Raw genomic sequence first — 23,992 nt, 5'->3', positions numbered from 1 at the left:
CTACTATACCTTCTTCCTGCTGGGAGCAGCAAGAAAAGAGCATGCTCTGTGTGCTGGGATTCCTCTTGATGGATGTATTTTCTTGCAACAATACTCATGTAGATGTGCTCAAGGATGGGGAGGGCTTTCCCTGGGATGGACTGAGGTGTAGGATTTTCCATTCCAGGGCATCGGTGTTTCCATACCAGATTGTGATGCAGCCAGTCAATATACTCTCCAAACACATGTATAGAATTTTGTCGAAGTTTTAGGTGTCCTGCTAATTCTTGGCAAACTCTTTAGTCAAAGCCTGCTTAAGACGAGGAAGCCACAGGCACATTGTTTCAACATCACAGTTAGAGGACAGAAACGCCTGACATTGTCGTCTGCTCAGGAATCAGAGACGAGGTTGGAAATCTGACTCCTTGACTGACCAAAAGCAAGAAGCAGGATTGACAGTTTCAGATCCATTTCCATGCATCACTTCCCAGCTTGGCCGAATACCATGCCAAGTTTGATTATAACTTATATTTGATGGAGCACTGTGCTATCAGTTGTATCATGTTTGGCTTCTGCCCTTTGCTCCAGTACTGGGTGATTGTTCATTATCATTTCTAGCACCAGGCTTCCACAGAGGGTTGACTGAGCTTAATGGCTGCTGCATATCCATCTGTTGGCAGCTCCTGAATTTACTTGTGAAGGATCAGTATTCAGTATGTGCTGCTCCCAGGGAAAACCCGCTGATATGATAACCCCAAGGAATTTAATGTTACTGACTATCTCCATCTCCGAACTACTGATGAGATCGACTAGACTTCCAGTTTCCTCCTCTGTAATCAATAAACATCTCTTTAGTTGTACTGTCATTAAGTGATTTTCAATCTCCCTCCATATGCTGATTCATCACCAGCTTTGATTCAGTGGCTTAGATAAGCACACTTAGGTACTTGGAGTTGTACTTATCTGACTCCTCAGAACCTATATATCTGGAATGAAAACAGGTTATTCTAGGCACTAAAGAAAAGTAGTCAATTTGAACACATCATTTTCTCTCTTGCAGCAATATGCAAATATACAAACAACAGATTTTAATTATATTGTTTAACAGCTAAATAAGGCAGCAGAGAAAACTACTCATCTTTTCAAAATAATATGGATTTCTACAATCAGCCAAGAAGTCCAAGTAAGTCACTGCTTAATAGCTTTAAGATATTTTGGTACCTTACCTAATACTGAGGGTTTCACTTGACAAACCTTCTAAAGCTCTTGACATCAAAAACCTGCAAACGTACTGAGCCTCGCGCCTAACGTGGAAGACATTTCTCCACAAGATTGAAAAATAAAAAATGTTCAAGTTTCTCTAGTTTCAAGAGAATCAAGGAAATGGTCAATTAATTCCCTGCCTTCCCAAATCGTGCTTAATAAGAGAATCTCATCAAATACCTCAGAGGTTGCATCTTCTTGCCTTTGTGCAATGTTTCTCTACCTTATGAGAAGCAGCAAAGAACAAAGGGAGTGTATTAAGCCCAATATTCTATCATGGTCTTACCATTGGGCTTAATGTAGGTGAGAACTTCCATTATCTGAGTAGCTTCAAAATCGAATTGAACTATCTGAAACTGTTAGCAATGGTCCTGATTTCAGACCTTAAGATGATGAAAGATCACTACTTTGATATGCTGAGGTGAGATGACATGAAGACACTGTTTAACTGAGCATGCTTTCAAACAGCCCTAATAAAACTGAATCTTTGAGAACAGGGAGAAAGTTAAACTACGCAACTAAAGGAGTTTTTCCGTTTGGAAACCCAAAACCTTTAGTGGTTTCCTCAAGAACAACCTTTCTGGCTCTTAAGGTCCAAAACAAGAACCAATATGTCCAGAAGAAATGGCAGCATTAGGTCAGAAGCAGAACAAACAATAAGAGTAAGCCACAAAGCCCATAAAGCTTGCTACAGTGTTCTTTATGAAGGTGAACTACTTTTCTGCATTGTCCCACATCTCCTGATTTACTGGCCCTACTCACCTTATGGTAGAAGCGTCAAGCTGAGTTCAACAGCTGAGTTGAACTGATTTTCCTTTGAGTTTCAATATGCAGACACACAAATACTCACGAGGTTCTGCTTGTCATTGTAGAGAAAAGCAAACTTAGTATGTATGGAATCCAATACCAGCAGGAAGTGTGGATACATAGAGTATCAAGGTAAGTTCCATGACTTCAGAAAACCAGCCTGGGCCACGGCCTCACCAGTTTCTATCCCCCAGCTTAGAGTACCACTGTTTCTTCTAGTATTGCACTGGTGAGACAGTGAGTTGAGTTAGTTTCCTGGTTTTCCCTTGCTACCTGGCTTCCCACTGGTATTAGAAGCTGGCCAATGAATTTATGGCACCAGCTGATGCATAGGTTTTGGACCCAGAGGGTGGAGGGGGGAATAAGGGTGAATGTTGCTTTCACAGATAAACTTAGCTGTGGGCCACTCTACCAGCTATGTCGTGTGTGTGAAAAGTGCTTTACCTACTATCGTCCCAAGATGGCAAGTGGGCTCCAATGAATATTTTATCGGCAATCATTTCATTTGCATGAGTTGAGCTTGCTATCATCTTGCTTCTCCACCATCTCAGCTCTCTGGGTCTGATATTGCTGCTATCATGTGTTGGCTGGTGGATACCAAGACGGTCATTGCTGGGACATAGCAAGAGCAAAAGCGTAGCAGAAGGTTGTTCTTCTACCATCCTCTGTGTAGTCTCTTCGATGATTTGCAGTTCAGTTTAGGGACAGAAAGCAGAAAGAGACAAAGGAATGGGATTTTATTAAACAGCAGTCAGTCCAAAAGATAGAAAGAACAATTTTTTGTGCAATGACTTTCCATTATTGCATTGAATCTAGTGTATCAAATGGATTAAATTGTTGAATTGCAATGAAAACTTTAAATGGATTTTAGCCGCCAAGTATATTTGTGTTTCTTGTAAATGTTATTCAGCTAAACTAATTTACTCAGTCAACCCAGTACCCTCACTTAGATAATAAATCCATAATTGCAATGAAAACTAAAGAAAACTGACCAGCTGTCTTGACCAAAGAAGAACAACGTATTAGGGGCAGGTGAAATAAGAAGTGATAGATGTCCATTTAAACTAAAGTCTGGAGGTAGATTACATTAATTTGGACTGATATTCAGAGTGCATAGCTAAAAATGCAATTTAATTTTGAAGCTGATTCCTTAATGGAATTGGAAATTACTTTACAATATACTAAAACCACTAAAATAGATTAGAGTAATTTGGTCCTTTTTCCTTTGCTCAGTTTGTATTTGCTAATAAAATCATGAATAATCCCATGGATAAAGTTTTACATTGTATGGTTCACTTTCCTTTTAATGGATAGTCCTTGGTCTGCAAAGAAATGTATGATCATTATGTGATGTTAAAAGAACAAAGTCAAGTTTAGTAAGACTGTGGATTTTCAATTTAGGTACAAACTAGTCACATGGTGGACATTGGGTTTAGTTGACCATAAGACTATAAGACGCAGGAGCAGAATTAGGCCATTCAGCCTGCTCCACCATTCCATCATGACTGATCCCAGATACCACTCAACCTCATACAACTGCCTTCTTGCCAGATCCTTTGATGCCCTGACCAATCAGGAAACAATCAACTTCCAGCTTAAATAAACCCACAGACTTGGCCCCCACCTCAGTGCATTCCACAGATTTTCTACTCTTTGGCTAAAAAACAATCCTCTTTCCTCTGTTCTAAAACATCACCACTCAATTTTAAGGCTGTGCCCTCTAGTTCTGGAAATCCCATCAAAGGAAACATCCTCTCCTCATCCATCCTATCCAGTCCTTTCAGTAGGTTTCAGTGAGATCCCCTGCATTCTTCTAAATTCCAGTGAGCACAGGCCCAAAGCTGCTAAACACTCCTTTTATCTTAACCCCTTCATCCAGGAATCATCATTGTGAACCCCCTCTGGACTCTCTCAAACACAGCACATCTTTTCTGAGATACAGGGAACAGCACCGTTGATGGTGCTCCAAGTGCGGCCTAACTATTGTCTTATAAAGCCTCAGCATTAGTCTCTTTCAAACAAATGCCAAAATTGCATTTGCCTTCTCTACCACAGACTCAACCTGTAAATTAACATTCTAGAAGTGCCAGAATGCTGGAGCAGGGATCCAATCGCTGACCCAGTACTGTGCACACAGTGATATTAATTGAGCAACAAATCCCAAGGTGCAAACAAAGTCAGCCTCAAAGTTCAGGCAGAAATCAAAACATCCAGAGAAATCCAAAAACCAGAATCAGGAAACAGGTAGAGTTGATACTCAGAAGGACAGAGTTTAGATATGAATGCTGGAAAGGCTCAGGAAAATTCACTGGCACAATCTGGCAATGAATAGGTGAAAACACAGGACTGAAATACACTGAGCAATAAACAAAGAGGCAGATGATAGGTGGAGCACAAAGAGATGCAGGTGGCAGCAATGCAGGTAATAATGTGAAACAGGTGAGAGGCGGAGTACTCAGTAACACAGGGGCCAGAGTAGAGCAGGAGCTGGGACAGGAGCACATGGGACATGAAAACAAACAAGGGCACATGGCAATACAAAACCACAGACTGGTGGCTGGGGGAAACCACCCAAAAGGACAAAGTTCAACTGAAGGTTCTGACAGGAAGTCTGGTACGAGAACTCCATCTGTACCTCTGATGTTTGAAACTTCTGCTCATTTAGATAAAAGTCTGCACTATTGTTCCTTTTACCAAAAAGTGTTATCATACATTTTCCAACACTGTATTCCATCTGGCACTTTTTGCCCATTCTTTTAATTTGTCTAAGTCCTGCTGCAGTCGTATTGCTTCCTCAACACTACCAAACTCTCCACCTATCTTTATGTCATCTGCAAACTTTGCCACAAAGCCATCAATTCCATTATCTAATTCATTGACAAACGATATGAAAAGTAGTGGTTCCAATACTGACCCCTGAGGAACACCACTAGTTACTAACAGCCAACCAGAAAAGACCGCCTTTATTCCCACTCGCTGCTTCCTGCCTGTCAGCCATTCCTCTATCCATGCCAGTATCTTTCCTGTAACGCTATAGGATTTTATTTGTGAAGCAGCCTCATGAATGTCACCTTATCAAATGCCTTCTGAAAGTAAATGACATTCACTGCCTCCCCTTTGTCTACTCTGTATGTTACTTCCTTGTAGAACTGTTAACAGACTTGTCAGGCAAGATTTCCCTTCACAGAAACCATGCTGATTTTTTACTTATTTTATCATTAGTCTCCAAGTATCCTGAAACCTCATCCTTAATAACACTTTCCCAACCACTGAGGCTAGGCTAATTGGCCTATAACTTCTCTTCTTTTGCCTTCCTCCCTTCTTAAAGAGTGGAGTGAGATTTACAAACTTGCAGCCCTCCGGGACCATTGCAGAATCAAGTGATTCTTGAAAGATCATGACCAATACATCCGTTACCTCTTCAACAGCTCCCAGGACTCTGGGATGTAGTCCATCTGGTCCAGGTGACTTAGCGACCTTAAGACCTTTCAGTTTGCCTAGCACTTTTTCCTTTGTAATAGCAATGGTACTCACTCCTGCTCTCTGACACTCACAGACCTCTGGCACACTGCTAGTGTCTTCCACAGTGAAGACAGTTATGAAGTACACAGTAAGTTCATCTGCCATTTCTTTGTCCCTGCATTACTACCTCACCAGTATCATTTTCCTTTGGTCCAATATCAACTCTCACCTCCCTTTTACTTGTCATATAACTGAAAAAACTTTCAATTTCCTCCTTAAAATTATTGGCCAGTTTGCCTTCATATTTCATCTTTTCTCATAGAGCTTTTTGTAGTTGCCTTTTGTTGGATTTTAAAGGTTATAAAAGCTTCCCAATCATCCAACTTGCCACTCACTTTTGCTATCTTATATGCCCTTTCATTGGCTTTTATGCAGTCCTTAAGTTTCCTTGTTAGCCACGGTTGCCTACCCCTGCCGTTTGAGAACATCTTCTTCTTTGGGACATATCTGTCCTGTGCCTTGTGAACACTCCCAGAAATTTCAGCCATTTCTGCTCTTTAACTCCTATTCACCTGGCCAAACTCCTCTCTCATGCCTCTGTAATTCACTTTATTGCATTGTGATGCTGATACATGTGAGATGCTTCTCCTTCTCAGATTCAAGTATGAATTCAATCATATTATGATCATTGTCTTCTAAGGGTTCCTTTACCTTAAGCTCTCTAAGAAGATCCGGGTTATTACTCAACACTCAATCTAAGATAGCCTTTCCCAGAAGGCTCAAGCATAAGTTGCTCTAAACAACCATCTCGTATTCATTCAACAAATTCCCTCTCTTGCGATCCGACACCAACCTGATTTTCCCAATCCCCTTGCATCTTGAAGTCCCCCATTACAAGTATGTCATTTTCCTTATTACATGCCTTTTCCAGCTCCCTTTGCAAACTTAACACCACATCTTGGCTACTATTTGGAGGTCTATATATGATTCCTATAATGTTTTTTACCCTTTGAATTTCTTAACTCCACCCGCAAAGATTCAACATTTTCTGATGCTCTGTCACCTCTGTCTAAAGATGAAATTCCATCTCTTAGAAACAGAGCCACAACACCTAAGCCTGCCTGCCTGTCCTGTCCTGTCGATACAAAGTATATCCTTTGATGTTAAGCTCCCATGGTGGCCTTCTTTCAGCCACAACACAGTGATGCCCACAATGCCTTACCGACCAACCTCTAATTGCGCCATAATTCCGCATGCTATGTGCATTTAGACACAGTGGCTTCAGTCCTGCATACTTTACCCTTTTGAATTTTGAATCTGTGGTACAATTTAACTCTTTGCTGTGTCTGCATTTGTTGTCTTGTCCTTCCTTACATTCATGTTACACCCATGATCTACTTGTAAACACGTCTTGTCCTCAGCTCTATTATACTGGTTCCCACACCCCATATTAGCTTAAACCACTCCCAACAGCTCTAGTAAACCTGCCCACAACAATACTGGGCCCACTTGAATTCAAGTGCAACCCGTCCCTTTTGCACAGGCCACACCTGCCCCAGAAGAGGTCCCAATTTTCCAGAAATCTGAATCCCTGCCACTTGCTCCAATTCTTCAGTCACGTATTTATCTGCCACCTCATTCTATTCTTATCCTTGCTGTCATGTGGCACAGGCAGCCATCTCAAGATTACTACTCTTGAGGTCCTGCTTCTCAACTTCCTTCCTAACACCCTATATTCTGTTTTCAGGACCTCCTCCCTTTTTCTACCCATGTCATTGGTACCAATATCTACCATGACTTCTGGCTGCTCACCCTCCCTTTTCAGGATATTGTGGACACATTCAGAAACATGCCGGACGCTGGCACCCGAGAGGCAAACTACCATTCGTGTTTCCTTCTTGCATCCATGGAATCACCTGTCTGTCCCTGACTATAGAGTCCCCTAGCACTGCTGCAATCCTCTTCAGTTCCCTACTCTTCTTAGCAACAGGCCCGGATTCAGTGCCAAAGGCATATCTGCTATTGCTTCCCCCAGGAAGTTCATCCCCCCAACAGAACTCAAAATGGAGTACTTATTATTGAGGGGGATGGCCACGGAGGATGCTCTCAGCTATCTGACGTTCTCCCTTCCCTCTTGTGACAGTCACTCATTTATCTGCCTCCTGTAGCCTTGGGGTGACTACCTCCCTGCTCCTGTCTATCACCTCCTCGCTCTCCCTAATAAGCCGAAGGTCATCAAGCTGCATCTGCAGTTCCCTGATACGGTCTCTGAGGAGCTGCATCTAGATGCATCTGGTTAAGATGTGGCCGGTCGTCAGGGAGGCTTTTAGTCTCCTGGGAATCTCATATCTGCCATGCAGAACAGAACACTGGCCCAGCAGACATACCCCCTATTCTCTCAAGAGTTAAATAAGAAATAGAGAATGAACTTACCTACGTACCTTGCCTCCACCTGTTCTAGCTGAAGCCCTTTGTACTTAAGGGAGTGCGAAGTGCAGAAACAAATATCACTGTGTTGATCGTACACTGTGTTGTGTATCAATTGTTTGGTGACAATAAAGTATTTGTATTTGTATTGTATTTTGAGCCACTCTGACTTAGACCACTCCGACAACTGCTCCCACGATTTCCGCTCTGCTAGATACTACCCTACTTTTATGGAGACTGGGTTTTTAAAGCTCTTCACCAGACCTGTGTGGAACACTTCAACTGTGTCTGCACAGCACTCCAGTCAAAGGCTAGTACCAGGGATTTGCAATTCTGACATAAACTAGACACGCAGTGCACATTGGGTTTAGCAGTACCGGGGATTTGCAATTTTGACACACATGAGTCACACCATGAACTATGGGTTTTAACACTTGCATAATCAGAGTAGGGTGTTTCAGATTTGGAAGTGGTTTAATTGTCATCTGGTGGTGAAACAAGCTGAGAAATGCACAACTTTACAGCTTCTATTTGAAAATGCTGTAGTTTTCTGTGGATTATTACATGCAAAACATGGGAGCGGCTATTAAAATCTTGCATCTAATATGATTTAGATCTAATCCAGATGGACATATCTGTGACCTTACACTCATGAATCCCACAGGGTTCATTGTGAGGTTAGTATCTATATTGGTTTACTTCAGTAAAATCTGAAGAAGCTGATCAGGGCCCAATACCTGAATTCTAGGGCTTAGAACAGTTATGGATTAGTGATCGTAAAGTGAAGTTGTTCTCCTTACTGCAGCCAGATCCTGCATCTGATCATTACCCTAAATCAGTCAGACTTACTACGATCTGGACAGAAAGATGAGACTTGGTTTCAGGTCAGCAACTTACTGTTGCAGTGTGCAGCTCTGGCATAATGTGCTCACCATTCAGGAGGCCTCTCCCCTCATTGCTGCAGATCCCAGAAGCATCAGAGATGCAGCACATAACGGTGCTTCTGGAGAAGATCTGGTGCTTGGAAACTGCTGGTGGAGGATGTGACTTGATGGTTGCTGGGGAGGGATTGCTGAGCATTCTACGATCAGGCCCAGCAATGGCATTGATCAAAAGAGGAGAAGGTGGTGATGGAGTTCAAAGACTCTGGCATGTCACAGGTTAAGGAAGTAGTCTTGGGATTGGAAATCTGTGCGTTTGGCAATCAGGTGTTTGAAACCGGACTCTGGTCAGAGGGGCATAGAACATCAACTGCCAGGGCCAGAGCCCACGGGAGAGGATCTAAGTGTGAGATCAGAGGGTGAGCATGGCAGAAATCTTTTGCAGATGTGGATTCCAGAAGTTAGAGGTAAGCATGACACTTGGGTTTCCTGTCCAACACTGCAATATGAAAATTGTACTATTTGGGAAGTGACCAAAGACTTGGTCTTTAAGTAATATGCAGGAGGTAAAATTTCAATTTGATTAGTTAATCTTAAAAATACATAGTAAGGCATCACAACTTTATTTAGATAATGGAACCTGAGATGACCTCTATTGGCATTTCTGTTTTCTAAATTCTTCTCTTTCCCCCTCTCTTTCTCTTCCTATTCCCCACTTCTACTTTTCCTTCTCACTTCCTTCCCTCCCTCTTTCTCTCTCCCCACCTTTCTTGCTTTCCCTGCTTCTCTGTGTCTCTCTTGTTTCTCTCCATTGTTCTCTGTTTCCCATTGACAGATCAAAATACCAACACTAGCTGTGAGAGCAAATGTTCACAGCTAAATTAAATAAAAATAGAAATTGATGTACAGATAAAAGAGGTTTCATTTGAATTTGTGTGCTTTTATGATTTAAGATAAAAATGAAAAGCAGATATATTTGTGGTGTGATGGTCTATCTGGTGCTAGTGTTCAGGAAAACTCTGAAAACCCTACTTTAGCACCATTTTTGTACTAATATTAATAGATTTCAGGTGAGTACGCAGACCATAATAATTCTGCAACTTGGGTGCTTAAAAGGAAAGCAGGAGAAAATTTCAAAGGTTTCAAAGGTACATTTAATGTCAGAGAAATGTATACTATATACATCCTGAAATTCTTTTTCAAGCTAAATGCTGAAGTAATCCTCCAAGAGCAACACATTGCTTCTGATCTTGTTGTGGAAGTTAGCTAAATTACCGTCCTTCCTTAGAATATTTCAGTTTGTTTGATTTACCAGCACCTATTAACCAGTTTACAGTGTATTTTATACGGGAAAAAACAAATGCAGCCTATTCAATCTCTTGTTACATTTCCAGGTAATATCCTAATGAATCTTCTCTGCATACTTCCCAGCACAATTACATCTTTTCTCAAGTGTGGCAACCAGAACACATTACTGTGGGCGTGACCTAATCAAAGTTTATAAAGTTATAACATGATGCCCTGGTCGATCAAGGAAGTGTCCTGCACACATTCTTCACTGCCCTATCCACATCAGTTGCAAATTTCAGGGATCTGTGGTCATGAATCCCAAAGTACTTCTGTTTATCAACATTCCCTGGGACTAACCTATTTACTATGTAACCCTACCCTAACCCTAACCCTAACGCGGTTATATCCTACCTTTACTAGACCTTTTAAAATGCATCACTTCGCCTTAGGCTATGTTCACACTAGACTGGATAAATCTGTAACCAAAGCTTTTTCTCTTCATTTTGACCCTCCGTCCACACCAAAATGGCGTTTTCCTCCCCCTAAAATAGTGTTTTTCTAAAACGCTCTCCAGAGTGTGTTAATCTGAAAATACCTGTTGAGCGGTGTAGTGTGTACAGGATAACTGGAGCTTTTCAAAAACACTGTCATGACATGCCGGAACAGATGGTGGCGGCAGCGTAGCATTTGTTTTCTTCAACGCAACCTCCAATACCACAACAACAATGGCGGACGACTTCATGCGTGTGTTGTTACTTCATTGTCTACATTAATAATTTGTTTACAGTTACACATAGCTTTTCTTTTTACAATATTTTTATTCAGAAGAAAAAAAATAAGACTTATAGAATGCAACACATAGATACATCTCAACATAACTTGTGTACATTCATATATTGTAATAAAATTGATCAAAATGTTATAGCATAACACATAAAGGTATACCACTCTGTAATCAAAAATTTAAAGATAAGTCATACATCATAAAAGAAATTTTTTATATAAAAAAGTCAACCCCCTACCAACTACCAAAGAAAAAAGCTGATGGATGACAATGGATAATTAGAAAAAAAAACATTCACTTAAGAAGAGAAGATAAAAATATACATAAAAGTCTGTGCACTGTTAAACTTTATAAATTGGAAAAGTAGTTTAGGAAAGGTCCCCAAATATCATAAAAAGATTGTTTTGAATTTAAGACTGAGCAGCGGATCTTTTCTAAATTTAAATAAGACATAATAGCACGTAGCCATTGAAGATGTGTAGGACGGGTAGACTCCTTCCATTTAAGCAAGATTGCTCTTCTTGCTAAAAGAGAGGTAAAAACTAAAACCTGTAGGTTAGGAGTATTTAAAGTTATATCTTCATTTGCAATTACACCAAACAAGGCAGTAAGGGGATTTGGGTCAAATTGGACCCTAAAAAGTTGAGAGAAGGTATGAAATACTTCCTGCCAAAACTTTTCAATTGTAGGGCAAAACCAAAACATATGAATTAAAGTGACATCAGCAGAGTTGTATTTATTACAAAGTGGAGAAACATTCAGGTAAAAACTGGAGAGCTTCTGTTTAGAAATATAAGCTCTATGAACCACTTTAAATTGTAGAAGAGAATGACGAGCACAGAGAGATGATTTATTAACCCGTTTAAGATTTTTATTCCATCTATCATCAGAAATCTGACAATTTAGGTCATCCTCCCAAGCTTTTTTTATTTTATCTAAAAAGTCTTGTCTAGAATCAATCAACAAGTTATAGATACCAGTAATAGAACCATCAACAAAAGGTTTTAAACTTAAAAGATCATCCAGTAAATTTTTATCAGGACCTATAGGAAAAGTAGCTAATTGGAAACGTAGAAAATCTCTAATTTGAAGGTATCTGTAAAAATGTATTTTTGGGAGTGCAAATTTATTTGACAATTGGTCAAATGAAGCAAGAGATCCTGAGATAAACAGGTCCCCAAAACACTTAATACCTAGGTCATCCCAATCCTTAAAGACTTTGTCAGTCATGGAAGGGATAAAAAAATAATTAAGGAGAATGGGAGATGATAATGAAAACTTCGCTAAACCAAAACATTTTCTAAATTGAGACCAGATCCTTAAAGTTTGCTTAACAATTATGTTATCTGTTGTTTTATTTGCTGAAAAAGAAGAGTATGATCCAAGAAGAGAGGCAATAGAGGAATTTTTTACAGAATTAACTTCTAAGGAGACCCATGATGGGCAATCTTTACGATAAATACAATAGGACCAGAAAGTAATATTCCTTATATTGGCAGCCCAATAGTAAAACCTAAAATCGGGTAGGGCTAGTCCACCCATCTCTTTATTTCTTTGCAAGTAAACTTTATTTAAATGAGCTTGTTTATTATTCCAAATATAAGAGGTTAAAATTGAATCTAAAAGAATCAAAGTACGTCTTAGGAATAAAAATAGGTAAGGCCTGAAAAAGATATAAAAATTTAGGGAGAATCTTCATTTTAATCGAATTAATTCGGCCAATTAGTGATGAAGAAAGAGGGGACCATTTAGAAAGCATCTTCTTCACATAATTCAATAAGGGGTTTAAGTTTTCTTTAAATAAATTCTTGAAGTTTTTAGTAATTGTTACACCTAGATATGTAAATTGACTTGTAACAACTTTGAACGGAAATTTGGCATTTGATGACATTAGGTCATTTAAAGGAAATAGCTCACTTTTATGTAGGTTCAGCTTATATCCTGAAAAAGAACTAAACTGGGAGATTAAAGAAAGAACCAAAGCTAAAGAAGTTTCAGTGTTAGAGATAAAAAGTAAAATATCATCAGCGTATAATGAAGTTTTATGAGACATACCTTCCTGTAGTATACCAGAAATGTCCTTAGATTCTCAAAGTGCTATTGCTAAGGGTTCTATAGCTAAAGCAAAAAGTAAAGGACTATTAGGACATCCTTGTCTAGTTCCCCGCTGTAATTTAAAGGGCTTAGAAATTTGGGAGTTAGTGATAACCTGAGCGGTAGGAGACAAGTAGATTAATTTAACCCAACGAATAAAATTAGGCCTAAAATTAAACTTTTCTAAGGTCTTAAAAAGATAATTCCACTCAATCCTATCAAAGGCTTTTTCTGCATCTAAGGATAATATACAATCTGATATTTTTTGGATGGTGAATATATCACATTCAATAACTGACGTATATTAAAATGTGAGTAACGATTTTTAATAAATCCTGTCTGGTCATGTGATATAATAGATGGTAGAATATTTTCAAGTCTTCGAGCTAAGGTCTTGGATAAAATTTTTGCATCAACATTTAATAAAAAAAATCGGTCTGTATGAAAAACATTCAGCTGGATTTTTTTTTAAGAATAAGAGAAATAAAAGCTTCATAAAAAGATTGAGAGAGTTTACCTGATTTAAAGGACTCTGATAAAACAGAGGATAAATAAGGTGTAAGTAACGTAGTGAAAGTTTTATAAAACTCCCCAGGAAAGCCATCAGGTCCTGGGATCTTACCAGAATGTAAAGCACGTATAGCCTCAGCCACTTCTTCATTGAAAATAGGCTGATCTAACTGTGTTAGACTATCAGCAGACAATGTAGGAATGTTGATATTACTGAAAAAAAGCATTCATATAGGTATTATCTGTAGAAGAGTTAGACTGATACAACTTAAGGTAAAAGTCTTTAAATATGTTGTTAATTTCAGAATGGTCCAATGTCCTAGTTCCATTATCTTTAAAAATTTCTGTGATTTGACGATTAACTGTAAAAGACTTCAAGCGATTGGCTAATAAACTACCAGTTCTATCCCCGTGAATGTAAAATTGAGTTTTATCTCTCAACAGCTGTCATTCAATTGAGTAAGTCAGCAGAAGATTATACTTGGATTGGATTTCAGTACGCTTATTATATATACTTGGATCTGGAGAAAGGGCATCAAGATCTTTTAATATCACTGCTAGGTCAGACCTTTCTTTTTCAGCTTTTTCCTTTATATAGGTAGAGTAAGCGATAATTTCTCCTTGGATATATGCTTTAAAAGTATCCCAGACTATATTACCAGCAGTATCTCCTTTAAAATTCTCTTTAAAGAAAAAATTAATATGGTTTTCCGAAAACTTTAGAAAATTTTTATCAGATAATGATAAGTTAAAACACCAACTTCTATTTGGTACAGAATAAACAGGTAATCTTAAAGCCAGAAGCACAGGTGCATGATCAGACAAAGCAATCTCCTTATAATCACAGGATCGTACCAGTGGAAGCAAGTTTCTATCTATAAAAAAAATCAATAAAAAGTACATATGATGAACCTGAGAGAAATATGAATATTCCTTTTCTTGGGGGTGTAAAAAACGCCACACGTCAAGAATACCACATTGAGATAAAAAAAGATTTAAAAAGTAGGACTGATTTATTAGTGACAGGGGTTTTACTTGAAGAGCGGTCTAATATCGGGTCAAGCCAAAAATTAAAATCTCCACCCATCACTAAGGAATATTGATTCAAATCAGGCAGGAAAGAGAAAAGATGTTCAAAGAACAAGGAGTCATCTGTATTTGGAGCGTATACATTCGCAAATACGATTAGTTTATTCTCAAGACTACCCGAAACAATAACAAAGCCCCCATTTGTATCAGAAATTACATTATGGTGAATAAAGGATACATTCTGATCAAACAGGATAGAGACGCCTCTCGATCTAGATTGAGAGGGTGAATGAAAATGTATAGCTATTGCTATACACATAGCTATCTACCATGTACAGGCAGCATATCTATGTCCAAAAAGGCGTCTTTTGTACTCACAGTTGCTGTGCAGTGGATCTGCACAACGTCAACGTCGTTATCAACCATACAAAGACCGGCGGATTTGGAGACGACCCGGCCAAACCAGTGCGTGGTGGGACAATTTTTAAAATGAAGTTGTGGTTCCTGAAGAATAGTGTGATAACTTTAGAATGGCCAGGGGCTCCTTGCTTCGTCTAAGTGAACTATTACATCCTCACATCGAAGGCCAGACAACACGAATGAGATCACCGGTGGATGTGATTAAAAAGGTCGTTAAGCGACGAAGGAAGGCTCAGGAAAATGGCTAACGCATTTGGATTATCAAGGTAGGTGGTGTCCAAGGTATTTAGAGGCGTATGCAAGGCTATAACTGTACATCTGGTCCCTGCATATGCCAAGATCCCACGCACAGAGTCTGAGGTGAAATACCTTGTAACCAACTTATACCATGCTCATGGCATGCCACAGTGTTTGGGGGCGGTTGTTTGCACACAAGTTAAACAGCCTAAAACAAACTCAACAGATTAACGGAACAGAAAGGGCAGATTTTCTTTGAACGTACAGGCGACATGTGATTACAAATACTGCTTAATGGACGTTGTTGCAAAATGGCCAGGCTGTGTCCATGATGCTCATATACTGGCAAATTCAAAAATTAAAGACTACTTGAAAAACAAGAGGATCCCCTCTTACAGATGAGTTGTGCTGGAGGGTGAGGATGCCATTCCTGTTTTTTTTGCTGGGAGACCCTGATGCCTTATGTAATGAAAGAGTACATTAACAGTGGTGTGACCCGACAGGAACAGTACTTTGGCATGTCCTTGTGTAAGTCAAGAATTGTAATTGAATACTCTTTTGGACGTTTGAAGGCAAGATTTGGTGCTCTGCACAGAGCAATGGACATAAATACAGAGGACCTTCCCTTTGTTATTTATGCATGCTCTGGGCTGCACAACTTCTGTAAGACAAACAAGGAGACTGTCCCTGAGCAGAATGTTACTGCAGCTTTGCAATATGACAGAGAATTTCAACCCCCCACATAACCTAACAATTTCAGAACAGATGGCAACAAGACTGAAGCCAGAAGATTTGGAACTGTACTCACCAAATACTTTGACCTGTAACTTATTGAATAAATAAGTATACTCACTTTGCCCCGTTTCTGTCCTTGCTTGTATGAAGGTGGTCTACCTATTTATGCAAGTACTTCTCTGACAATAGATGTGTAACAGCCTAATGTAACATTGTATGGAAATACAAGATAACTCTGATGCAGACATGTTTTATACATTTTATAAGGTGCTTTATTAATATATTGCTTGTGCAAACATTCAATAGATGCAATTGTTACTACTTCCAAAATACCATTTTTAAGTAGTAGCTTATGTTTGGCATAGACGTGTAAATGTTTAGGCCAAAAAAGGAAAATTGTAAGTTTCACTTTTACACAGGTAAAAATAAAATCACTTTTGCCCAGTAACTTGTTTTATTGCACATGTTAAGTACAGCAAAATAATACAGAACGACTTGACAAAAGTAAAGGCAAACAAATGAGGTAACAGCAAATTTCACTTTTGCCCAGTAACAAGCCTTATTGCATTTAGTTGTAGCAGTTGGCCCTTTCATCGGTGAAGAGACTATGGCTGTAGGAAATATTTCCAGGGTGACCTCTCTGTGGGAGTGGGGAAGATGTTGGTGGGGCCACCTGGTGGTCTGTGTGTCCTTATGTGTAGCTATTGTAGTGGCTGTGAGGCTGGTATTGTGGCTGTGAAAAGTACTGGGGTGGAATCATCATATTTCTCATCGTTGCAAACCCCTCTGCAACAAAGTTAGTCAGTTTTTCAATGTTCATCTAGTTTCTGACCAATGGAAATAGCACATCGTCGCTACGGAAACAGTATATTGTTTCCTCTTTGCTTGTTTTCTGTAGATGTGTCATGCACATACTCAGTAGTAGGAGATTCACCCAAATACCTGTTTTAATGTGGATGGAGGTATTTTTAAAAATGCATGGTGTGGATGCCTATCATTTTTATGCGAAACTGGTGTTTTCAAAATTATCCGGTCTAGTGTAGACGTAGCCTGAGTCGTTGAATTTGCTTGCTGTTGTTCCCCCAAGTTTCCAGCTGATTAACATCATACTGTAGCCTAAGACAACCTTCCTTTGTCTTAACAATATCAGATATTTTCATATTATCTATAAAATTAACAATCATACCATCTACATCAAGTCGTTAATGTTTATCACAGACATCAAGGATTGCAGGGTTAATCCCTGCGGTACGCAAGTACCGCAGACTTCCAAGCAGAAAAGCAGCTCTCTGCCATTCTATGCTTCCTGTTGCTAAACCAATTTTGGATTAGAATATAGAAGAGTACAGCACAGGAACAGGCCCTTCAGCCCACAATGTTGTGCTGACCAGCTAAAAGTAAATAAGATTACCCAAAACCTAATCCTTCTTACCTACACAATATCCATATTCCTCCATCTTTTTCACATTTATGGCTCTTAAAATCTTCAGATGTATTTGCCTCCACCACCGTACCAGATGTTGGAGGTTTTCCTACTTGCCTTGGATTCCATTAATTCTGGACCTGTCTAAAATAAGGAGCTAATGAAAGGCTCTATCAAAGTCTATGTAGGCAGCATCTACTGTATTCCCATCATCATATACTTATTACCTCTTCAAAGAATTCCATCAAATTATATGTCTGTATCTTGTGTTTTTTATGACATAGCATATGATATGCTATTCGCACACAAATGCATCTTTATAAATGAGAGGTCTTTAAATAGAATGTTTCTTGTTCTGGACTTTAAAATTTTGCAAAAAAGCACCTGTCATTTTCTTTATCCTTACAATGTTGACTATCCTAGTATATTGCACTGGGTCCAGCAAGCAGATGAGTATTTTTTAAAGGGAAAGTCATCTTTTAGTGCCATCAAAACTTTCCCTCAACAGTGAGCACATAATGACAGGCTTTTGGAACAAATTTAACTTGCAGCAAGTTTTAACCTTTAAGTAAAACTTTTAGAGAGAACAATTTGGTTTCTCTAGATTATTTTTATTGCAGTATCCGTAGGATGCATTTCCTTATCAAGCCTGCCAGACATGAATCAATACTGTGCCCAGTGAGTTGCACAGTATTGATTAATGGTGGGAGCAGAGTCAGAACCTGAAGACGTTATCTGTCTTTTGAATCTGAATAATAGCAGCAAACGAAGCCCATGTGGTAATTGTGTCCTCACAGTTTCAAATTAAAACATACCACAAGCTCTGGGCAGCTGCCAAGAGGCAAGGTTCACCCTGATTGATCTGGCGATAGTGCCATTCTGTGGCCTGTGATTGCTACATTTTATTTCTCAGCCCATGTCACATCAGTCAACCTTTAGTGCTCAGATGGTCATTAAGAGATTAGAAAGTCACCTTCTACTGTTTCCTGAAAACCCTCCATCGTGTCACTGAGTAATGGTATTTTTAAAACTCCACAGGAGTGTGATGAATTGCTATGTGTATGTATTCCTACTTGTCAGTGAAGTGTAGAGCAGTTAGTGGCTGAGTCCTTATCTGCTGACTAGAGTGCAAGATTTAGTTTCAAGGATCCTGGTTTTGCTCAGTCTTTCTTGTGATAGTTGGCTGATTTAAGTAGCTCTCAGCTAAACCCTTTTGGGTGGTGAGCAACATATGCAATGCCACACTTTGGGTAGGAAGGAAATAGTGAGAGGAAATATTTTATTGGTACATACCTGGTTGTCGTGGAGATGCACTGTGACAGTTGGAACTGGTTTAGATGCAGAGGGATGATATGACTAAGGGATGCCAGAATATCTACCTGCTTCCATGAATAGAATTCAGTTCTCAAGTAAATAGGACAGCATATGCTGCCATTACAGAATTATTAAAAGCAATTATCTATTGTGTTTAATTTCTACTTATAATCATTCATGGCATGAGAGCATCGCCATGCAAAGTTTATTCTCCATTGCTAATTGCCATTAGTTGGTGTGTGGCCTGGTGGATAAGGCATCGGTCCAGTGATCTGAAGGTCACTGGTTTGAGCCTCAGCTGAGGCAGTGTGTTCTGTCCTTGAGCAAGGCACTTAACAACACATTGCTCTCGGTGATGCTGGTGCCAATCTGCTTGGGTCCTAGTGCCCTTCCCTTGGACAACATCGGTGTCGTGGAGAGGGGAAGGCTTGCCGGTCTCCCAGACAACCCTGCCCAGGCCTGCACCCTGGAAAACCTTCCAAGACATAAATCCATGGTCTCACAAGACTAACAGATGCCTATATAATTGTCATTAATCCCTCACGGTAAGGAGAATATTTCTTGAGTCACCTCTTTGGATCACTACAGTCTTTGTGGTGTAAGTACTGCTGTAGGCTTGAATCTTTTGCCTTGTTGATGGTGAAGTGTTTCCAAGCCAGGTTGATGTGTAGATGTTGATGTGATGTATCTTGTCCGCTCACTGCCTTGCTGTTGAAGTTGCAGATTGGGGATCTGCTGTCACAGGCACCTTGGGGAGTTAGCGCCGTGAATGTCGGAGATGATGCACACTGTGGTAGGTTTTCCCAGACTGATATTGAAAGGTTACATTGAGTGTCAACACTTCTGGCTCTTCTGTTCTTCTCCTTACATAAAGAAAATGTATATCACTGGTGAGACTAACCTTTATTGCGTATCTCTAATTGCCTTTGAAAACATAGACACAGCATTTTCACTCTTTGAAGAAATGTAGCAAAGAGTATGGATCTGTATACACGGGATATCAGATATATCAGGGATATGAGGGGTAACAGCCATTATTCACTATGCAGTCTGCATAATTAGTCACAAATACAGAGCAATTAATAGCAATGATTGGCTGTTTCCTTAAACCACTGCAATCTTTGGGTAGAGCTTCAGGCTTTAGACCCAACATGCATGAAGGAATGGAAATGTACTTGCAAGAGAGGATTATGTGCATAGATGATTGCAGCCCTTACCCTTCCTGATGGGAGAAATGACAGGTTTGTGAGCTGCTATCAGACTATTCTGTAGACAAACAGAGTTGTGAAGGTAGTGAATGGTTGTGTAGTGCTCTCGCACAAGTGTAAAAACTGAACTAAACACCAAGTATAAACCGGAGTCAATGAGGCACGATCCCAGTAAGATTAACCGTTTACTGTTCACTCTTCCACATTAACGTATGATGAAAACTGTTGATAAAACAATACAAAATATATACACTATTTGTTTCCTTCTTGGCATCACATTTACATTATAAACACTTGCAAAAATAAAACTACAACAAACTATATTACATTAAAGTACAACATACAGTCAGAATCTCCCTATGCCATTGACTGGTTTTAAATACACTTCAACACAAACTATCCACAACTCTTTAAATAACAAAGAACATAAACTTTATCAACCGTCATTACTTTTAACAGAATCAGTGTTAACAGTTTTACTTCAACATATCGATTATCTTATGAAATTACAGCTTTGCTTCTATGATGTTTCTAGTGCGTAGAAAGAAACTTTTCTCGTGCTGATCCTACACACACAAGCCCCCTCCTTCCCGTTTCTCCAAACCGGTATTTTCCCACAGGACGCGGCAAAACCAGGTGTGACATCATCGCATGCCACGATATATCACAGACAACGAATTTACTTTCAACAACCTCAACTTTAACTAGAAAACGATTACAAACGAATTACTAAAATGAAAATATAATAAACTAAACAAATGCCTTAAGGGCAACACAGGTTGTATGTGATACACATCCAATGGGCTGCTTTATACTAGATCTCAAACTTCTAGGATGCAAACAGAAACAGCGTGTTCCCAAGCTGAGCCCTTTAGATACTGGGATCGCTTTCAAGAAGTACCTTTCACAAAGGCTTAAACTGGAAGATGAGGGATTTTGGCTCAGGTCTCGCATGATTGTCATGGAAAGGTCCAAAGGATATTTAAAAGGATGTTGCCAGGACTGGAATTCTTTATCTATGTAAAGGTATTTACTGCAAATGTTGCAGGGTATTTCATGTAGTGGTTTTTCCATAGAAGCAGTGTGTTCAGGAAGGTGGAACTGGGGAAATGCTCTAGAGAACACTGAGGGAGCTGCTTTTGTGATGGACTCTAGTGGGGGTCAAGGTCTTTTTCAGTGGGAGACAGAGAGAAGGAGCCCGGAGAACCGGCCGGAGGATTCAGTCCAGCAGGAACACACAATCCAATGGGACCAAAAGGGGAACTTCTACTGGAGAGTAGTGAAAAGGAGTGGTGTAGTGAGTACATTGGAAACAACGGCTTTTCGAAGATTTGAGCTCCATCTGTGCAAATTTGACTGTTTAATTATAATGGGCCCTTTTGTTTTCCTTCTTTCTTTTCTTTAATAACTCTTTTGTTAAATTACTGTTCATAAATATAGTTTCCTTATAATTGTATGCAGTTTACGATCTGTTATTTCTTGCTGACGGGCAATTGCAGGGGGCAGTAAATCACACAGACTGGAGTTTGGGTGGGTGAGACGTCCCACCCTCAAGGATTTGGCGGGCCAACGTCAGATACACCCTGGATGTGCAGAGTCTGAGAAAGGTGGCTTCCTCACCATGGAATCCAGTGGCTGTTAATGAGGGGGTAGTGAGCCACATTTCCAGAGACGCCCAGTAAAAATGGGCTTTATCTCTGAAAAAATACCGTATAGGCTGGGGTTATGTTCTTGGGAACAGAGGAGGTAAGAGGAAATGTTAATTGAAGTGTATAAGATCATGAAGGTATGAAGGCCTGGAGACAAGACTGTCTTTGTTGGAGGGAGATGAGGAACCTTTATTTAGATAGCGGTCTGGAACCCACTGCTTGAAAGGTTTGTAGAGGCAGAAAGCCTGACCACTTTGAAAATAAGTCCTGGATGTGAACTGCAAGAGCAGTGACCTGCAACACTACATATTGCAAAATGACTCTTAATGCAAGTCAGTTACAGAATGTATTACATTATCCAAAGTTATCCACTCAGAAGTATAATGTTGTTAGCCATAACAAGTAGAAGTTAATTACAGAGCAAAATATATTGAGGACAGAGAATAAAAATAAAATATGCTTCATTCTGTGTGGCATACTCTGTTCAACAATAGCAATACTTTCATTCAATGAATGTGTTCTGTTTATTTCAGTTTCCAGACTTCAGTGTGATATGCTTGTTCTATAAACAGGGACTATTCTCTTTGATCAATTGTTTCCATTCTGACACAAATAAATTTTTGACATGTTCTCAAATAAATACAGATTACGTATTTTTTCATGAAATGCCATTTAAAATGGTTTATTCTGTTTTCCTTAAATGCAGTAGTACAGACACTTCAGCAAAACTGGGCACTGATTCAATCTTTTTCATTTCAGTCTTAGAGTAAACAATACCATTTACAATTCTTAGCAACATGCATAAAATGCTGAAAGAACTCACAATTTAGCCAGCATCTATGAAAGGGAATAAGCAATCGACGTTTCAGGCCAAGACACCTCATTAACATTTTTGTAGGGTTGATGAAATATGAAGATGTGATAGGCAGGTGGGTGATGACAGGAAACTTACAAAATAGGTTCTTCATCAATTAATATAGAAAGAAATAGAACCCACTGTTAAACAGTTCATGCACTGTCCCTGGAAATTACATGGGTCAAACAATCCCTCTTGATCTTAAACAGAGAAGATTAAGTAAACAGATTGAGATATAAATTACAGACATAACTTAAAAAGAGCAGAAATAGCAGTAATGTTTCCATTAATATTTATTAAATTAAATATAATAATTATTATATTTGTATAATAAATATACATGTGAGGATCCAGTGATAACTGCCTTCCATTTGATCCCTATCAGAGAAGGGATCTGTGAACAGCCTGATGCTGTGTGGCTTGCTGTGGCAGGTGGGTAGGCCTCTCTGCCTCATGCAGTGTCTCTGTCTTCGATGAGTGTCAGTAATTTCATAGGATGGTATTGTGGTTCTGCATTTATAGATTGGACTATTGTGTTTATGGACTGTGTACTTATGGTTTTTATATTCTATGTTTTTATCACCTGTTGCCTTTCCAATTTGTTGTGGGAAGGGAGAGGCTTTGGGGTTTAGTGTTTTTGTGCAGGGCTGAGGTTATTTTTTTGGGAGTTGATCTTCCTGTTCCATTTTGTGTGGGGGAGAAGGTTTTGAGGGTTGATGATTGAGATACCGTTCTTTTTTGTGTGGGGGAATATGTTTGATGTTGCCCTCCAATCAAAAAAAACATAGAAAACCTACAGCACAATACAGGCCCTTTGGCCCACAAAGTTGTGCCGAACATGTCCCTACCTTAGAAATTACTAGGCTTACCCATAGCCCTCTATTTTACTAAGCTTCATGTACCTATCCAAAAGTCTCTTAAAATACTCCATCGTATCTGCCTCCACCACCATTGCCGGCAGCCCTTTCCACGCACTCACTACTCTCTGCGTAAACAAACTTAACCCTGACATCTCCTCTGTACCTACTCCCCAGCACCTTAAACCTGTGTCCTCTTGTGGCAGCCATTTCAGCCCTGGGAAAAGGCCTCTGACTATCCACACAATCAATGCCTCTCATCATCTTATACACCTCTATCAGGTCACCTCTCATCCTCCTTCACTCCAAGGAGAAAAGGCCAAGTTCACACAACCTGTTTTCATAAGGCTTTCATGTTCTTCCTTTGTTTTGTGGCTGTCTGGAGAAGACAAATTTCAGAGTTGTATATGAATAATAATAAATGAACCTTCAAAACTTTAATAGACCCAATAAGGAATTGAAGAGAACCACCCTTACTATCATGAGAAATACTCTGCAGGTCAAGTAATTAGAGAGAGAACCTGAGTTAAAATTTCAAATTAACAATCTTTCATCAGGTCACTAATTCCTCTCACTTTTCCCCCTCTACCAGGATCACTCAACACTGCAGGCAATTTCCATTTTAATTTCAGGTTTGCAGCATCTGTAGGATTTTAATTTGTACTAGAGATGGTTGAAATAATTTTCAATGTACTTAAAAGGTAAAGTAAATAAAAATACAAGAAAGCGAGAAATTGTAGGATGTGTTCATAGTTAGATGAAGGCTG

At 39.4% G+C, this 23,992-nt stretch overlaps 1 protein-coding gene across 8 annotated transcripts in view; it reads left to right on the top strand.

Moving 5' to 3' along the window:
* ndst3 (N-deacetylase/N-sulfotransferase (heparan glucosaminyl) 3) overlaps positions 1-23,992 on the top strand; it is a 595,362-nt gene that overhangs the window by 387,028 nt on the left and 184,342 nt on the right. The gene's annotated exons all lie outside the window — the stretch shown is intronic.

Source organism: Hypanus sabinus, chromosome 14, assembly GCF_030144855.1.
Source record: "Hypanus sabinus isolate sHypSab1 chromosome 14, sHypSab1.hap1, whole genome shotgun sequence".
In the NCBI taxonomy this organism is placed as follows: Eukaryota; Metazoa; Chordata; class Chondrichthyes; order Myliobatiformes; family Dasyatidae; genus Hypanus; species Hypanus sabinus.
Note: the sequence above shows the minus strand (reverse complement) of the source record. Positions and strands in the feature narration are given on the sequence as shown.